At 41.8% G+C, this 19,855-nt stretch overlaps 1 protein-coding gene across 14 annotated transcripts in view; it reads left to right on the top strand.

Moving 5' to 3' along the window:
- ADD3 (adducin 3) overlaps nucleotides 1-19,855 on the top strand; it is a 189,636-nt gene that overhangs the window by 106,867 nt on the left and 62,914 nt on the right. The window lies entirely within an intron of this gene.

Below are 19,855 nucleotides of genomic sequence, written 5' to 3'. Positions count from 1 at the left end.
CAAAATATAATGTAACAAGAACATTCATATGTTAGTAGCAGGTTCCCATGGAAACTTTGTAAACTGATGTTCACAGGCAGAAGCAAAGGTCTTACTATTTTGAGAGCCCTACTATATTTTCTGTACATATTTCATAGTAATTTTCTGTTGTGCTATTCTGGTTCTACATAATCCTAAAACTTTTTAATGATTTTCTTTAGCGAAAGGGCACTAACATGCTTTTTGGATGCATGGATGATGGATTTATTGTCATTATTGCAAAATAAGGACTAACTTTCAGTACATAAAGTATCATAGAATCTCAAGTTTTGAACTGGTTACCTTCATATTTAGAAGCTATAATTTAGCAAGATATGGCCAGAAACCTTTGAAATATTTTTAGCTTAGCAAGTATCTGACCTTGTTTGAGTACAAGTCCCTATATACATTCCACACATGTATATGTATGTGCTCCATACACCTGAGACTGAAGATTTGTAGCAAGTAGTATCTGTTCACCCGTGCATAAGTAGTTGCTCTCCTCATGCTTCAAAACAAGAGCATAAAGGGTGGCACGGACTGATTCCTCTCTGATTCCTTCTTACCACCGCATGGCCTGAGTTGGAATTTGCTGCTCCCACTATGATCGTCCTCTACTTGTATACTTGTAAATACATACTAAAAACTACTTATACTTAATATAGCTTAGTCTTCGTGCCTCAGGAAGTTTCTCCCCATGAAGGAGGACTATGCCAATACTCCAGGGGTTTAAGAACTATCTCCTGCCCCTGTTCTTTCTGTGTCAGTAACTAACCCCAGTGCTGCCTTTATTGCCTTGGGGAGGTTCATATTGCCACCAAGTGTAGCATTTGCTGTTCCTCTGTAACATACTAGGTGTAATGCAGCAGGAGAGTGATAGATGAGAGGTATATAAGCCCTAGAATGATTAGAGCCTTATTCCCTTCAGGGTGATTAGAGCACCTGAAGCCAATTAAGGCCCTGCCCCAGACCTAATAAAAATCCCCTGTTTCAGTCAGACGGGGAGGGGAAGGAGAGTTGACTAGAGTTGGAGGAGTACTGTTAACTAGAGTACCAGGGGAAGGGAAACCTTTCCCAAGCAGGAAGAGGGTAAGCGGTCCACAAAGCTGAAGAGCAGGGGGTGGACCTGGGGCCCTTCCCCACTTCTCTCCCTCCCCCACTGGGCATGAGCAGAGCCCACAATGCCCAAGAATAGGGGCAAGGGGTTGCACCCTGACCCACCACACTAAGGACAAGCGTGGGATCCACCATAGTAGCATCGGCCATTTGCCACACAGTGTACAATCCAGACTAAAGACCAGCTGTGTCACCTCTGCCCTAAAACCTTGGGTTCTTTATAATGCCTTGCTGAAGGAGCTCCTACCTGTGCTGCTCACAAACATCCTTCCAGCATGCAAGCCATATCCTGAGTATTTGAGTGTAACTGCAGCCTGCCAGCCATACTTGGTTACACTCTGGCTCTCACCAGCCTTGGTTGAACCCCTAACACACTCACATTTCTGGGGCGGAAATGTAAGATTGGATGTCCTGTGCCACCCAGCCTTCTCCTGGACAATAGAAGCTATATTAGGTCCATTTATTTCTTTAATAGAAATAATATGCACACAACTTGTCACCCCAAATGGAGTTTCCCAGACACTTCAATTTAAACACACTAGAGTAAATAAAACAAGTTTACTGACTACAAAGAGAGAACATTTAAGTGAATAGAAGTAATGAGACGTAAAAGTCAGAAACGGTTACAAGAAAAATAAGGATAAAACATTATTGATGCTTAATTTAAACTGTATTAAATTCAAAACAGTTCTCTTACCAGGTGCTTTCAGCAGCCTTACTGACCAAACTTCTTAGCTCAGAACCCCTCTGCCAGTCCAACAGCTGCTTCCTTTTACCATTCAGGTGTAATGAATCAATGAGCAGAGAGAGGGGTGTGTTGGGAGTGTTTGTCCCCTTTTTTTATAGTTTGTTCCCCTCTTGAAAAATGTTTCCAACTAAGTAACAGGAGACACAAGTCTGTGTGGAACAGGGATGGGCAAATTTTTTGGCCCAAGGGCCACATCTGGGTATGGAAATTTTATGGTGAGTCATGAATGCTCATGAAATTGAGATTGGGGTGTGGGAGGGGATGAGGGCTCTGGCTGGGAGTGTGGGTTCTGGGGTGGGGAGAAATGAGGATTTCAGGGTGCGGGAGGGGGCCCTGGGTTGGGAGGGGGAGGATGAAGTGGGTGGGTGGGGGAGTGGGTGTTGAGGGTTCTAGCTGGGGGTGGGGAGTTTGAGGTGTAGGAGGGTGCTCTGGGCTGGGTCCAGGCCTGGGGCAGGGAGTTAGGACATGGAGGGTTGGGAGGGCTGCAGCAGGGGTTCAGGCTCTGGGGTGGGGCTGGGGATGAGGTGTTTATCTCACTTCCCTGCCACATGCCCCTTTCCCAGCTCCTTCTCAGGGACGACTCTCACGAGGAGATCCTTCGTCAGGAGGTGAACTCTCCCCTCCAAAAGGGGGCCATAGAGCAGGTGCCATCCCAACATCAAGTGAAGTGGTTCTAGTTCTCATGTTTCATAATTTCTAAGAAAAATGGAGGATGGAGACCAGTTCTTAAGCTATGCCAACTAAAAGTTTTTATTTGCAAATCAAAATTTTGCATGGTAACACTGGCATCAATAATTGCCTCCTTGGAAGAGAACACATGGTTCATGCCCTCAACACGAAAGATGCTCACTTCTGTGGGACTGGTAAATATCCACATTGAAGACTTCTGAAATTCATGGTAGAACAAGAGCACTACCAATTCAGGGTACTTCAATTCAGGCTGGTGACTACCAATTCAGGGTACTTCCCTGAGTCACCAGCCTGAATTGTCTTCACAAAAAGTAGTGGCCCAGATGAAATGCAGTGGTCATACAATCTTCCCATATCATGACAACTGACTAATCATAAGCAGATCAAACCAGGAGGTCCAGTTGGCAACCCTATGCTTACTCCACTTCTGACATTGCTGAGAGTCTGTAAACAAAGAAAAGTCCCATGAGGACTATAGATTTCATAGGAGTGACCCTAAACCATCCTCCTGAAAAGCTTACCTCCCTATAGACAGATTTTAGGCTACGAACAGCCTGTTAAACCAAGTCACCCTCAGACCTGAAACCACTATCAGAGTCTGCTTTTCCATAATAGACCACTTGGCTGCGTATACATATGTAACGCCATTTGCCAGACTACACATTTGTTGACTGCGGGACTGGCTTCAATCTGTTTACTTTACCGCATAAGGACAACATGAATACTAAGGTAGCAATCTCAACCAAAAGTCAAAGCTCTCTCATATGGTGGACAAAACCAGACTAGGTGTGAGTGGGAGTCCTCTTTCTTCCATCCACCCCGATGTAACCACAATGATGGATGCATCCCTCCTGGTATGGGGTGGGGGGGGGTGTCTCGTATGGACAGTCGCACTACACAAGCTCCATGGTTTCCAGGGGAGGCCAGAATGCATATCAGTCTGCTGGAGATGGTGGCAGTTCTCCTAGCTTACAACACATTCCTACAAGAACGTAAGAACGGCTATACTGGGTCAAACCAAAGGTCCATCTAGCTCAGTATTCTGTCTTCCAACAGTGGCCAATGCCAGGTGCCCCAGAGGGAATGAACAGAACAAGTAATCATCAAGTGATTCATCCCCTGTCGCCCATTCCCGTCTTCTGGCAAACAGAGGCTGGGGGAACATAAGAATTCCTCCTCCTCATACAGTCCTGCCACATCCAAATAATGTCGGACAACTTGATAACTGTCTTTTTTAATATAAAATAAAGAGTGGAGCAAGATCTCTTCCTCTGTGTATAGAAGCAGTGGACTTGTGGAACTGGTGCATGAAGAACCACATCATATTTTCTGTGATGTAGGTACCAGGTGTGCAGAATACTCTGGTGGACAATCTCAGCAGGCACTTTGCTGTAGACTGAGTGGGAAATACACAATTTTATCTTGACCAAAATCTTCACTGAGTGGGGAACACCATGTTGGTACTTGTTAGTCTCCCAAACAAACAAGAAATTAAATCTTTACTACTCTGGATCAGGATTAAGCCAAGACTGCAAGGGTGATGCTTTTCTTTTCTCCTGGATGGACCATCCAAAGTATGTCTTTCCTTCCATCCCCTGCTACCTTGGGTTCTCCACAAAATTCTCCACAACAGGGCCAGTGGTGTTCTCATTGCACCCAATTAGCCCAGACAGTTTTGGTTTCCAGACCTTCTGCAAATGTCACCCTGTCTTCTCATCTATATTTGACCTTTTCTGGATCTGTTAACTCAGGGCAAGGGCAGGATCAGACATTCCAACCCAGACTATCTTCATTTCATAATTTGGTGTTTGGATGGGAATCAAAACTGGAATGTTCATGTTCAGAGGCTGTCTGAACTATCCTAAATCACAGAAGAAAAATCTCCACTAGAAAATGCTATTTACGTAAATAGAGGTGTTTCTTTACTTGGTCACAATGGAATCCATTATTAGAATCAGCAGGTGTCCCTGTCACTTTAGACTATCTCCTGTCCCTCAAAATGTCAGAGCTTTCTCTTAGCTCATTAAAAGTCCACTTGGCAACATTCAGTGCCTTTCATCCTTTGGTGGAAAGCCACTCTATCTTTACTCACCCTACTACTATTCAGTTCTTGGAAGGCCTCGACCTTCTTGAAAGGACCTTCCTGGCAGTTATGAAACACATCACAATGGGACCTCAACTTGGTACTATCAGCTCTAACCAGACCACCTTTTGAACCAATGGCCACATGTTCCACATCTCCATGAAGGCTGCCTTCTTAGTTGCCATCACATCGGCCAGACAGAGGGGTAAACTGGAAGTACTCATAGCAGTCCCACTGTTCTCGTATTTCTCCCTTCGTCTCCACCCAAAATTCACCCCCAAGGTCATTTCAGAATATCGCATGAACCAGCCTGTTCACTTACTGGTATTCTTCCCAAAAAGTCATTCTTCTTCGAGTGGTTGCTCACATCAATTCCATTCTAGGTGCGTGCGTGCCCACGTGCGCGGTTATCAGAGATTTTTGTCTTGGCAGTATCTATAGGGTCGGCAGTGGCGCCCCCTTGAGTGTCGCAGTCATGCATCAGTATATCAGGCGCCGCTGGCTCTACGTCCTCTCTGTTCGTTCTTACCGCCCATGGTGATTAGTCGGAGCGCCTTTCCTTGCATAGCAAGGGCTAGTAGTTTTTTGTCTTTACTGACTTCATGCCTTAGGGCCTTGTAAATAGTTTTTTATAGCTGTAGTAATTAGTGCTAAGTAGTTGTTGTTTGTTGTTTTGTTGTTAAGTGTAGTTAGTAGTTTAGAGTCCCAGCGGAGACTTCCCTCCAGGTGGGGCATGCCCTGCTCTCCCGGGTTTAAGCCCTGCGTGGACTGAAACAGGGCTATGCCTGTAAGTGATATCCCCCCCACCCCCCCATAGCAGCTGCCTCAAGTGCTTGGGGGAATCACCTGTGAGAGATAAGTGCCATATTTGTAAAAACTTTCGGCCCTGCACGCCGAAAGAGCAGGATATTCATTTACTGGCTCTCTTGGGGTCCGCCCTTGGTCTGGCTTCAGTGCCATCCCACCAGGACTCACAACTGCTTCTGTGCACAGTGCGCCCCCGGCACTGGGCTCCTTCTGGCACCATTCCCAGTTGCCGGTGCCCCAAAAGAAGGTGAGGAAACACAGCTCCCCGGCACCAGGCAAGAAGGGCCATGGGTCATCAGGCAAGGGTCCCACTTCGGGCCACCCGGCCACTCTGGATCCACGGGTTTGTGCCTTCCTGGTTGGGGCCAATAGCCCCTTAAAAGGTCCACCACCAACTCCCGGGAGTGGTATGGGACCAAAATCCCTGACTGCACCAATGCCTTCACAAGCTCTCCCAGTGCTGAGAGAACAAAGGCCTCCGCCCACACTGCTGATGCAGCACATGCCACAGGAATCGGCAAAGGCTCCCCAGGAGGGCAAGCCAGCCTCTAAGACCCCTTGGGGCAGTAGAGTGCTGCTGATCCCCCAAGACAAAGTAGTGCTCTCCACCTCCATGCCGCAGATCGCCTGAGTCATAGCCTAGATCCTCTGGGGCTTGCCCTCGGTCACCAGCACCGTGATCGTGGTCTCTGCCATCCCAACGCGGATTGCCTAGAGGGAGATGCTGATCTCTGTACTACCGGAACCGTTCACCCTCCCAACGGTAGTCCTCTTGGCGCAGGTCTGGGTTGCCTACCCTGTGGGAGTGCTCTCCGTCATATCTCTGGTCCCCCTGGCACCAGTCCCCTCAATACCAGCACCAATCCCCTAGCTCTGGGCCCTGGTCAGCAGACAGGCTCAGGCATCTGCGGCCTCACCATGGTCAATGGGAGGGGATTCCTCCAGTGCAGACGGGCAGGTCAGCCCTTCGCCGAGACTCCACCAGTGTGAATGAGTACCTGAGTCCGCGTCAACATCAGCACTGCCTTTGCAGCACGGCCAGTGGCCAGTGCAGTGTCCTTATTGGAGCATATGGGGAATGCCAGTCATGGCAATGCTCCCTTCACACCGCTTATCGGACTCCGCTTCATAGCAACAGCTGGCGACACCGGTGACACTGGGCTTGGTGTATGAAGCATGCTCAGAGGTCGAGGCAGAAGAGACTGTACCCACCCCTAAGTCTCCCTCCCCCAGGGTGGAAGATGCCCTAGGGCCTCCCCCAATGGTACAATCATCATCTTCGTCCCCAGACGAGGTGATTGCAGGACCCTCAAGGGCCAGCCCGCCGGATGATTTTAAAGAACACCAGGCCCTGCTTTGATGGGTGGCCAGGGAAGTTGGAGTTGGAGGAAATGGCTGAACAGGTGGACACCGTGTTTAACATCCTGTCAGGCTCTACCCCGGCCCATGTCGCACTACCAGTGCATGATGGTGTCCTCAGAATTGCCAAGGCCCTTTGGCAAACTCCTTCATCCATCCATCCCACCTTTAAAAGGGCCAAAAAGAAATACTTTTTCCCAACCAAAGAGTTTGAGTACCTTTACACCCACCTTTCTCTCCCCCCCACCCCCAGGCTCACCAGTGGTCTCTGCGACCAATGAAAAAGATAAACAAGGGCATACCAGCTCGACTCCCAAAAATAGAGGCCAAAAAATTGGAGCTGTTTCTGCTCATCTCCTAGGGAGATACAATTTCGACTTAGGATACTCCTGCCATAAGTTCAAGAGTCCCTCCACAGGGTTTACCTCAGGAATGGCACACTGGTGAAAGAGGGCACCACGGAGGCTCGGTGCTCCCTCCAAATGGCATGGGACACAGCTGACTCAGCGGCTAGGGTGGTCACGTCAGCAGTGGTTATGAGATTCAGCTCCTGACTTCAGACCACCTGCCTCTCCAAAGATATGCAGACCTCCATCCAAGACCCCCCCCCCCTTCGATGGGATTGGTCTTTTTTCAGAGCAGATGGATGCAGTGCTGCATGGGTTAAGACATTTGGGCCACTCTTTGCATGTTGAGCATATATACGCCGCCGTCTGCAAGAAAGCAGTTCCGGCTGCTGCCTAGGCCTTGGCAGTCTTGTCTAGGGTCTGCAAGTAGAAGGGACAGGGATGTTAGTTTCAGCTGCTGCTGCCCTTCCTCCTCCTGCTCACCTGTGCAGCCCGGCCCAATGATGAACCCTGGGGGCCAGAAGCACTCGTTCTGAGGGTGCGGTCGAGAGTGACGCCCTAGTCACCTCCCAGGATCCACCATCTTCTTTCCTCCACCATCTTCATCCCTACCATTCGGCCTGGTTGTGGGTCACCTCGGACCACTGGGTGCTGGAGATTTTTAAGAGCAGGTTAGACAAACACCTGTTAGGGGTTGTCTAGATAATACTTAATCCTTCAATGAGTGCAGGGGACTGGATCAGAGGACCTCTCGAGGTCCTTTCCAGTCCTATGATTCTATTATATGACCAGAACATATTCATTCCCTGGACACTACGAGGGCCCACTCCACGATCGCAAAAGCAACTTCACCAGTAGCTGTTTGAGAAGTTCCAATACTAGACCTTTGTAAGGTGGCTACCTGGAGTTCCATCCACATCTTTATGAAGAATTACTCTCTGGACCAGGCTTCCTCGTCAGATGCAGCTGTGGGAACAGCAGTGTTAGACATTCATACCAACTGCATTCTCGCACCCTCCTCCTATTTGAATACTACTTATCAGTCACCAACATGTGGAATTACACATAGGGGCCACCACTCAAAGAAGAAATGGAGGTTACTTACCTGCAATTGGAGGTTTTTCAAGATGTGTGTGTGGTCCCTATCTGTGTCTTGCTATCCACCTTTCTTCCCCTCTGCTTTGGATCCTATCTGATTTGCTGTAAAAGAAGGACCTGGAGAGGTATTAGTCCATGCCACCCTTTATTTCCTTGGTTTGGAGCATAAGAGAAGCAACTGCACATGTGCAGACCAACAGATACTACTTGCCCCAAATCTCTGATCTCACTCTAGTGCATGGAGAACATGTGTACCCGTATGTGGAATACAGATAGGGACCACACATCTTGAAGAATCTCCAGTTGCAGGTAAGTAACCATTTCTAGTAATTGCCTGTTACACTCCCACTTGTTGTGTACTCCCTATTTTGTTCAACACTACAGTCAGTCCAGGTAAGATTAACTCTTCTAGATCAGCACCCAATGGCAATTGTTGGGAGTTTTGCGTGCTTGTCATCCTTCAGTCTTAAGCCCTTAGAAAATTGAGCAGCTATGCTGTTTACTACAGAAATCAAGTATTCGTTGTACAACTACTTTTCATTTGCTAAGATTGTCCCACCAGCCTTAAATTTGTTTTCAGATTTTAATTCCTTCATATATTCTTGTATTAAATTTATGAAACTTCCCCATGCAAGCCCAGATATATTAGATAATCTTTGTCATAACAATGATACAACCTCTTACCAAAATATCTCGTTAAGATGGTTATCTGAGGAATTTTGGCAGCCGTAAGGTGGCTGTACATGTTTGAAAATTTAGCCCAGCATCCTTTGTCGTATGTCAGACTTTATTGCAGTATCTTGAAGAGCCTTGTAAAAATATGTACTACTTTATTTCCCCTGAAAAACATTTTTTTTTTTGTTTAGGATCTGTCTCTAAAAAAATGATTTCACAAATGGTCCTTATTTTAAACAAAAGGTATCCAGTATTTACAAGTACCCTGTGGTACAGATTTTTGAAAAGGCATGGTGTCAGAGTCTTGCATAATGACAGGTTTCAGAGTAGAGCCGTGTTAGTCTGTAAAAAGAAAAGGAGTACTTGTGGCACCTTAGAGGCTAACAAATGTATTCGAGCATAAGCTTTCGTGAGCTACAGCTCACTTCATCGGATGCATACAGTGAAAATATAGTGGGGAGATTTTATATACACAGAGAACATGAAACAATGGATGTTACCATAGAGACTGTAACGAGTGAATATTAGAGATTCAGGAATTAAAGAAAAACATTTGTAATGATACCTTGAAAAGAATTAGGAAATGGAGTTTTTCTTTTTTTAAGAGACATTTAGTTCTCCCTTAAATTATTGTGGACCAAATTCTGCCTTCAGATGTGTGCACATCTATCATTTATTTCAGTCAGAATTACAGGCATCAGTTTATTATACTTTTTTCCTAGAGAGCTCTGCATGGCTTGTTGGATCATACATTAAAATCTAATGTATTGCATAGGGGCTCAATAACAAACTACGGTAGTTATCTTGGAAGCAGGTTTTTTTTCTCCTCTGAAGAGAAATTCCATTGCTTTACTCATTAAATTTCTTCATCAGACTTGCAAAATTGCTTTTTTGTTGTAAATTGCCCAGGTATGTATCCAATTTTTAATCAATCTCAAAGAAATGGACCACTTAAACCATTTCTAGTTTTTAAATGGATTTAATTTAACTGGAAGAAATTGCACTTCAATTTGGAAATATTAGTGTTTTGAGGCTATTTTTCCTGGTTATGTCTTAAACCTCTTCTGTATATGAAGAAGGTTCTTTGTGATTTATAGATAAATAACTTCCTTAAAGCTTGCAACATATTTGCAGTTGTGCTATTGTGTTTTACAAAAGGTCCACAAAGATTTTATATAATCAGTTACATAAATAGAAATACCACAGTGACAGAGGCCTTAGAAATACCTGAGATATATTATTATAGGTGATATTTTCTGATATATCTCACCCTTTTATTAAGAACTTCTAACTTAACATAACTGTTAGCTGATATGCTGTTGGGCCATCAGAAGGCCAAAGGACTACACAATAGCCCTTGGTATTTTCTGTGATGGAGTTAGGGAGAAAGGGTGTCTTTGCCCTCATCTCTAGTTATTTTTAATGCATTCCCTTTCCTGCCCCTTCTTCCAGTCATTTGAATGATTGTTTAAGATGAGGTACGCTGCACCTTAGCCTAATAAATTTTCATATGGCTTTAGTATTGGTCAGCCGCTCTACATAGTTGCTTCAGGCATCACACCTGAATGTGTTCTCTGTGACCAATTGTCTGCCTTGTGGAAGGTTATGACAATTTGAAGACAGTGTGTAAGCAGTTTGCACAAACAGTCCAGACCAGACACAACGTTATGTGTTATCCCAGAGCAATCCTCCTCTCCTGCCAACAAAATTAAACCTTAACTGCACATAAAACTGTTGTTGCCAGAATGCTATTTCTTCGTATATATTAATGAGCAAAAAAAGGCGGGAAAAAGAAAAGTTGGAGCTCAAGAATATAACGTATATACCCTGTAATTCTACCTTTTCCTCGTGAAAATAGGCTAGTCTGAAAATTGTTTTGAATGCTCTCTATGTACAAACATTTTGAGGTTATATACATTATCCTTACCAGCGTAACTGATATGGGTCACCACCTGAACCTGCAAAGCAATAAAAGCCTTTTCCACATTCCAAATACATTGTTTTGTCAGGCTTTTGGGGGATAAAGATCTATTCTGAATCTATTAATTTGAATTAATACAAAAATGAATATGGCTCAAATACACTGCAAACTTATCAGCAAGTTCCATGTAACTTAGTGGCATGCCGATGCTTGTGAGGCAAGGGTTTTGTGGGCCATGTTTGGAGTGTTTTATATTTGTGATTTCTGGCTTTTGAGGTTAAATTGAAAATACATGGAAAAATATCAGTCGGTCCACATAGAGTGGAATTTAACAAGCTTCTTCTCATCTCTGTGTGGCTTCTTTGTAATCCCAATCCTGACCAGTTTTGAGTAACTTCTAGTTAAGAAGGAGAATAAAACTGATGCAACAAGTAGAAATCTGGATGGTGCAACTACTATAATTTTAAAAACAAACAACCAAAAAAATCCCAACCTGATAACGTTAAATATTTCTTTCCAATCTACATTCATTTGTATCCAAACTCGAAGTATTGCCCAGTGATCAAAACCAACAATTGTAAACTCCCATTCCCATCCCTTCCCAAAAATACAAACACAATGAACTGCCAAGCTAGGGACATACAGTTTCAAATACTAAAACCACCAATAAACCACCAACCGTCTTCCTTCCAACAGTCTTTAGCTTAACCCTTAAACCAGATTCTCTTTACAGGTTGTTCTTTGGAGTAGACAGTACTTTCTAAAAGCATACAATGCACTCTCATTATTATGAAAGAAAAGCCTACGTCTTCCTTGATTTTATGTGACTACGCACAGTCTCCCAAAATGCTTATGGGGCCTGTTATAAATGTGGCTTCTAGTTTGGGGCGTTCTTTTTTTTCTAATAAAAAGACAACGGAAATCATTGACAGGCAGCTGTCACCATCTATTCTACATACTGTAAATGATCTAAATTTTTTTTGCATGTTCTTAGGCTAAGGTGGACATCTCTAATTCTATGAAAAAAGTAAAAGCAATGTTAGATTTTTCCAGAAGTACAAAAAACAGATGCATGAATCAAATAATAAAGTAACATAGAAAAGATCAAGCATGCTTTCTTCTTCTGTAGAGCAGACTGTGGTATGTGCCCTCAAGCTTTGATGACAGAGCAAAGTTTTCCTCCTTTATGCTGTAGCTAGAAATGTCATGTTTATCTGGGATAGGCTAACAAGGAGGCTGAAGTGACTCGTTTCCAGGCTTAGCATGGGCATATGTTGCTTAAATCAAAATAAAAGTAAGAGTAACAGTGACTTTTTCACATAATAGAATAAATATTGAAACATTTCTACATATTTTTCTGTTCTGTTGGAAATTAGAAAACAAAATAACCTGGAATAATTGTTCAGGGAAGAACTCTTCAGCAGCAGTGACTGTGACTCTCTGTAGGTTTGAAAATGAGCAGGGGCCATCTGTTGTATTTGGTTAGAAATAATGAATTTATTCAAAACCAATCCAATATTAGTGGTTTACAGTTTAAGTCAAACTTTTAATGTGCTTGGTTTGCTTTTCCTTGAGGAGAGACTGTGAAAGAGATCCTCTCTCCCCCTCATCTTGGCCCCCAGTAGAATATAAATGCAGTTTATACACTGCATGTATTAAAGGGTACCCATTTGTGCCACCCTGGCTTTTAGGATGATTATATCCCTAACACATGGTACAGGCTTCCCTTCAGCTATGTAGACATGCTTCTGTTTTTTTCTTTAAATTGAATAAGTCCAGGTGAGAGAGAAGACAGTTTAAATCACAGGGAAAAAGTTTTGTAAAGTGAAGCTAGTTTTGCATCCTGAAAAATGTTTGAAATCCCTGCAATGTCCAGAATGTTTTGCTTAGCATGTCAGGCATGTAGCTCATGTGATATGCTATTTGTGTTGCTCATTTGAGAGCATCTTTTGTTTTGCCCAGACGTGAGGTAGAATTACACAAGAAAACGAGATAATTGCTGGAAAGCAATAGTAACTTTCACCTGGAGTGTTTAAAATGTGTGGGGAGGACAATATTATTACTTTTCCTTCTTATAGCTGATCGACTGTATCAGTCATTGTTTGTGTTCTAGCAAGGCTTCTAACAGTAAGCCTTCAGCAGTTGTTCAGAATTCAGGGATATATGTGCTCGTTGGTTTGGGCTACTGATCATTCTGTATTCTCCATTCACTGCACTGGCTGCCTCTAAACTGATGATTTGACTTTAAATTGGTTTCCTTAAGAACTAGGTTAAATTATCTTCTATTATTGAGGCTTATGAGATTCCAGGACCCCCATTCAACTCTTAGTATTTACATTTGTAATCACTTCAGTGGATGGTGTTGGAGAGGGGAAGAAACCAGGTCAAGCCCTCTAGTACGATGAATCAGTAGCTCAAAACTTTGGGATTCTTATGCACATTTATGTAAGTAGAACTTGATCCAGAACAAGAAGGGGTGGGGCTTTCTTAAGGCATCCTGTGTTGCTTCTGAACTTATTAGTTCAAGGGTTTTTTTGTTTTGTTTTTTTGCTTTTAAATGATTCGAGGAAACCTTTGAGGGTGTAAATCGACCACAGAAGAGGTAATGTGTGTCCTATCATCAACCCTCAGGGATTCCACTAAGGAAGACAAATTTAATTTGCAATAAAAGGCTCAGTAGGAGTCTGGTAAAATATGGCTCTTACCTGGCCAACTCCTTCCTGTCCAGCAGTGCAGCCATGCAGAGGAGCACTTGTGAGTACTTTTGAGCAACTACAAAACCCTCTGAGTGGAATCATTGGAGCATGTTGCCCTCGGAGAATCAAGCCACCCACTTGCTGAGTCAAGAGAAATACATTGCACACCAGAATTTTGTTACTCCTACTTACCTAACATTTTTGTTCTGTTTTATTGAGAGGTAGCACAATGTTGTTCACTGGATTCAACTGGCACAGGCTTAGGAATTTTATATTTTAATGTGTTGTATGTGTGTGACTTTTTGCCTTTTAAACAGGATGCTTCTGTTTACATAGTGAAGCAAGATGTTTTGAACTATGAAGTTATGTCAGTGGTTTTTGAGCAGTTATTAAATGTGTCAGCATGACCACTGTAAACCTTGTCTACTGTGGTTTGCAAGTTACCTATAAAAAGCCCATTCTGTGTCTAAACATGCATCCCAAGTTCAACAGCATCTTCTAAAGATCATAGAATCCTAGAAATGTAGGTCTGGAAGGGAACTTGAGAAGTTAAGTTCAGCCTCCTGCTCTGACGTAGGACCAGATAAACCTAGACCATCCCTTACCAGTATTTGTCCAACCATTTTTTAAAAACCTCCAGTGTTTGGTATTTCACAGCCTCCCTTGGAAGCCTATTCCAGATCTTAACTACCCTTCTAGTTAGAAAGATTTTTCCTAATATCCGTTGATGCAGGTTAAGCCCTTTATCATAGAATCATAGAATATCAGGGTTGGAAGGGACCTCAGGAGGTCATCTAGTTCAACCCCCTGCTCAAAGCAGGACCAATCCCCAGCTAAATCAAATTTACTTTCCTGATGTTGTCCTTCCCCACTAAGTACAGGGCCTGTGCTTTCTTTTGGCATGTTGGTCAATATAAAAAGTATAAATGCAAAAAAAGTGTTTTTTAAGTTTTTTTTGTTTTGTTTTGTTTTCTCCTTTCTGCTGCATAACTCTGTCTCTGGAAGGAACGTTCCTCAGCGCAGCAGAAGGCTAGTGTAAATGCTCTGAGGCTGAGAGTTCCAAATGATCTACCCTGAAGGGGTGTATGGGGGGTGAGAAAAGGTCACTGGATCTGCTTTGTAAAAATCTGCTGTCAGGGAACATATATGTAGGAGCACAAAAGGACTCAACACTGCACCTCTGCATCTTGCACTCAGGTAGGGGCATGGATTCAGAACCACTCAACCCTCATTGAGTTCCTTCCTCCAAAACCTGTTTTTTCTGATTTTGTGCTTGGAGGAATAAACTGCGTCTCTATAGAAGCAATGGATAGCATATTGATTAGAAAGGTTATACAACACATCATCAGATCTCTTTGGGTTCAGTGAGGGTTGTTCATTGCCTTCCTGGAAAATTCTTCACCACCTCGTCTGCTAAATTCTTGAAACACTCCAACTCACACATGAATAGATTTAAGTTCCGTTAGGGCAAATATCCATTTTTACAAAATAATTATGTATTAACATGATTAAATTCACTATGGTCTTTCAGTTGGTGTTTTAAATTAGTATTTGTGTTAAAATATGTATTTACAAATAGTTGGTATTGTTAAAAAATATGTAGACTAAAATGCTTCACTCCAATATAGAGGACAAGTCCAAGTTCACCTGCCCCACTCCAAACCAACCATTGGCTTGTGTATGATGATGGGTGGTGGTGCCAGCAGTGGAGGTGGAGTTCAATCACCATGAAATAGTTGTGCCCCTAAGGGAAGCTACAGGGTTTGGATCCAATAGCCCAAAAGTAGTGTTTTAAACTACTATTGGAAACCTTGAGTCATCCTTAACACTCCTGTTGTCACCTTTCCTTTTCTTATTCGTATGAGTTTAAGGGCGTATAATTATATGCTTTTTACCTTAAAATGTCTTAGCTTTTGGCTCGTTCTCTCTCAAATGTAATGTTGTTTAAATATACAATTACTTTGTATTTAATATGTAATTCAGCTTCACAAGATTCTCAAAAATATGTTTCTGTTTACAGAAACATGTTCCAATACCTGTTTGAAAAAAAGTGTGACATTTTACCAGCTTAAATTTAGATTTCTCATGAATTTTATTCCTCTTATTTAAAATGTATAATACAGCAGTATTCAGAGGGCCCAGTCAGGACTGAGGACCCATTGTGTGGAGTGCTGTATAAATACACATGAAGACACAATCCCTTTCCTGAAGAATTTATTATCTATCACTTGTTGCAGTTTTATCTTTGCCACAGATTTCCAGTTAGAAATGACCCTTGTAGAATACACTGCTGGTTGGGTTTCCAAATCCCTTTTTTGGGAACATTTAAACAGTTGAGTTCTACCTCTAAACTATCAATAGGTGGCAGTGTTTAAAAAAGCATTAGTGTTACCTTTAGTTGAGGCATGAGGTTGCTAAACTGGTAACTGTTAAAGGTCAGTATTGCTACTATGTTATGAAGAGGAGATGGTCCAGAAGTTTGGGCTATAAAAAGACTTGGCCACATATTGCAGTGTGCAAGATCAGTTGTTCATGTAAACGTTTGTAAAATGTACCAGTTGCTTCATGTCTGTCATTTGGATTACCCACCCGTCACAACTTTTGACCCTTCATTAAACCAAAGGAGCAGCTGTTTTTGCCATGATATTTCTAATGATAATCAAGACCACCATAAAATCAAAGAGACTTCTGATGTGATGTGGAATCAAATAGAAACTTCCCTAAAACTGAAAGGAATACGTCCAAGTAATGAAATAGAAGAACTTTTATTCTATTGCATAATGACAGGTTTCAGAATAACAGCCGTGTTAGTCTGTATTCGCAAAAAGAAAAGGAGTACTTGTGGCACCTTAGAGACTAACCAATTTATTTGAGCATGAGCTTTCGTGAGCTACAGCTCACTTCATCGGATGCATCCGATGAAGTGAGCTGTAGCTCACGAAAGCTTATGCTCAAATAAATTGGTTAGTCTCTAAGGTGCCACAAGTATTCCGTTTCTTTTATTCTATTGTATCCTTCCCAGTTCAAAGTGGTGCCTTTTTAGGGGACATATGAAAATCTGTAGGATGTTTGATTAACTACTGTAAAAAATGCAATCCTTCCAGCATGCACAATCAGCATGCCAACTGTGCACATTCACATGAATATTAAAGCCCTCTCTTCTGCTACAGAGTGGACTTTGGAGTGAGCCTGAAAAACTTGATATTGCAAGAGGATGTTAGGAGGCCAGAAGGTACTAAAGAGGATATATTTGTAAAACAGAGAATTCTTGGCTTCTAAGAATGATCTTCATAATTAAAACCAAATGTATGGTAAAACATGTTTCTTGCACTTGTCATAGTTATATCTCAGTGGAATCTTAGATACATTTCACTGCCCATAAGAGTGAGGGAAATTGTTCTGTGACCGTTTACAGATAGAACTGCAAAGACCGATAATGAATTATGTTCTGTTAAAAGTTGAATTAAAGTATATGACTGACTGTTGTCTATCACGGTAATTTTAGCTACATTCAATTATATAATGAAGCATTGTCAGGTTAGAAATACTACTGTTTAAAAGACTTATCTTTTAAATATTTTATAGAAGCTGAATGAAATTGAGTTAACTTATTCTTTCACTGGAGCCGGGTCCAAGACCCTTCTCAAACTAGATCAAGTTCAAAATCCCGGTCTGGATCTTATGTAGGCCTGTCTCTCCCGCTTTCCCTTTTTGCTGATGCTTGCTTTCCTATTTCACTCAGTTTGGACAATGAAAATAAGTTAGGTCGTGAGAACCAAAAATTAAAACTTTTGCAATGCTGCAATGTTTGTGTTGCCAAGACTGCATCAGAATCCTTAAATCCAAACAAAGAAAAACAGCTGTGTTTATTAAAATGTGAGTTATTAAAAATGTTTGAGAAGATATTTCTATTGGTTTGTTTTAAAAAGCTTTTCTAAAATGTACGTTTGGGTCTAGAACTACCTGACACTGTTCTGAGACTTTTCTTCAGCTTTAAATAATAAAAAAAAAAAATCATGAAAGTTGCATGATCTATAATAAAGAGAGTACATAAGAAACCTAATTCCTTCCCTCAGATTTGACTATATTAAATCAATGACAATCCATCAAAATAGCAATAAGCATTTTGGGAAAGGATTGAGGAAACTTGGACGTTGTTAATATTCAGTAAATATTTACGTAGATCATTGACAAATTCTGAATGTGAAATATTGAATCATAGTACTTCTGTTGCAGGGATCTCTGTGCTTTTACAGGGATGGGTAAGCATTATCATCCCCATTTACAGATGAGAACTCAAGGCATTGAGAGGCTAAATAGATTGCCCAAGGTCATGCAGAAAATCCACCGCAGCCAGAGTAGATCCTGGCTCTTGTGAATCAGGCCCCTATTCAGGAAGGTACTTAATCGTGTAATTTTAAGCATGTGAATAATCCTGTTGAAACAAATGGGATTACTCACAAGTTTGAAGTTATTCCCATGCTTAAGTATCTTCCTTGCACAGAGCCTGTCTGCTCTTCCATGCTGCTTTAAAATGGTAATGTACTATAAATGTGCTTATTGTAATAAAATATTTCTTCAATTATATTGGGTTTATTTTTATTCTGTGAAATATAATGCCTAGGACTTAACATAGTGTTAGTAAAATGATCTTTAATGTTTATTGGGCTTTAATGCTAGAAACCATTTATAAATAGTGAAATTTTATTCCATTCTGTACAAAATCAAGAGGTTAGGTTATCTAAATGCCTGCTGGAAATGGTGCGAGAGAATCCTGCATGAAAACAAATGGCACTGCTGACCCATCACATCTTTGCTTAACCTGTCAACAGTTTTATAAAGCAGAGGGAGTAGACTGCAGCACTCCTAAAAATGGTGCTGGAAACTAGTATTGGAAGACTTACCATTTGATTAATGGACATTTTGTAACCATTCATGCCACACTGTTTGTCAGATTCTTTTGCTTGCTTAGCAGAGCAAACTTGAGAGTTTAGCTGTTCAGTATTTGAGCCTGAGCAGATTTCTCTTCACACTGCCATAGTTTGACCACTTCTTTTCCCAAGCTATCCCAAAGTCATCTCCATGCTTTATTCTGCAATTAAAATAATAATCTTTTGTTGACATCGGTGGTGGTGATGTTGTATAGAAATGAATGATAGAAATCTAGTATTAGGATTTCACCACACAATCACCTACAGTAGGGAAGAAAAGACAGGCTTAGTAAGAGAAAAATGTTCAAAAATCATGCAGCAGTCATAGAAAAGAGAAAATGGCACTCAATAAAAGTGTAGTAAAAACTGTTATACTGTGAGCTTGAAAGGGGATGAGGGTAGGAAGAACAGAAGAAAACGGTACAAGAGAATAGTAGCAGTGTTGTATGCATTATTGTGAATTACAGTTCTAAATAAAGTTTGTAATTTAGAAAGAAATTAATCTGTTTCTTTTAAGATGCTTTTAAGCTTCTAGAGAGATGCATTTGAAAATTTGCATTCAAAACAACACTGTGATATCTACAGCTATTACATAGCAACAATCATCCTAGCATCTAAGCACGGACATTAATAATCAGACATGCCTCTTAGAGTGCAGTCTTCATACACAAATTATTTTCAAATTATTGTTTGTTTTTTCTTGTAATATCCACTGTGTGCCAGGTGCTTTCCAAAAATAAAAGAAGGCAAGGTCCCTGCCGAAAAGAGAATATTTTTTTTAAAAAAAGATAAAATATAGTGAAAGGGAAACAACAAATTAACGAGGTAGCCATGTTGTGACTGGCCACTTCCTGTTAACATACAGCTTTAACAACCCAATTTGTTTTGTGTTTAATAGGTCATCTTGAATTACCATGGTGTAAGGATCATTGTAGTCATTGTGATAGAGGGAGGTGTTCAGTAGCAACAAAGAAGGCATAGAGATGTTTGTGGAGTGGACAGATCTGTGGTGGCTTGAATCTTGGAACTTCCCCTCCCCCCCCTCCTCTGTTGATATTATCCACGCTCACCCATTTCTCACCACAAGACTATATTGTTCCATTCTCTCTTCACTGCACGAATACCTGTTTTACTTCTGTATGCTTATGCATTTCAGCTTTCCTTCCTCATCTCTGCAGTAATTTTGCCTATATGACTGTCTGTTCTGATCTACTAAGTGTTTTATATAAGAACAGCCATGCTGGGTCAGATCAATCAAACATCTAGCTCAGTATCCTGTCTTCTGACAGTGACCAATACCAGGTGTTTCAGAGGGAATGAACAGGGCAATTATCAAGTAATCTATTCCCTGTCATCTGCTCCAGCT

Source organism: Lepidochelys kempii, chromosome 7, assembly GCF_965140285.1.
Source record: "Lepidochelys kempii isolate rLepKem1 chromosome 7, rLepKem1.hap1, whole genome shotgun sequence".
In the NCBI taxonomy this organism is placed as follows: domain Eukaryota; kingdom Metazoa; phylum Chordata; order Testudines; family Cheloniidae; genus Lepidochelys; species Lepidochelys kempii.
Note: the sequence above shows the minus strand (reverse complement) of the source record. Positions and strands in the feature narration are given on the sequence as shown.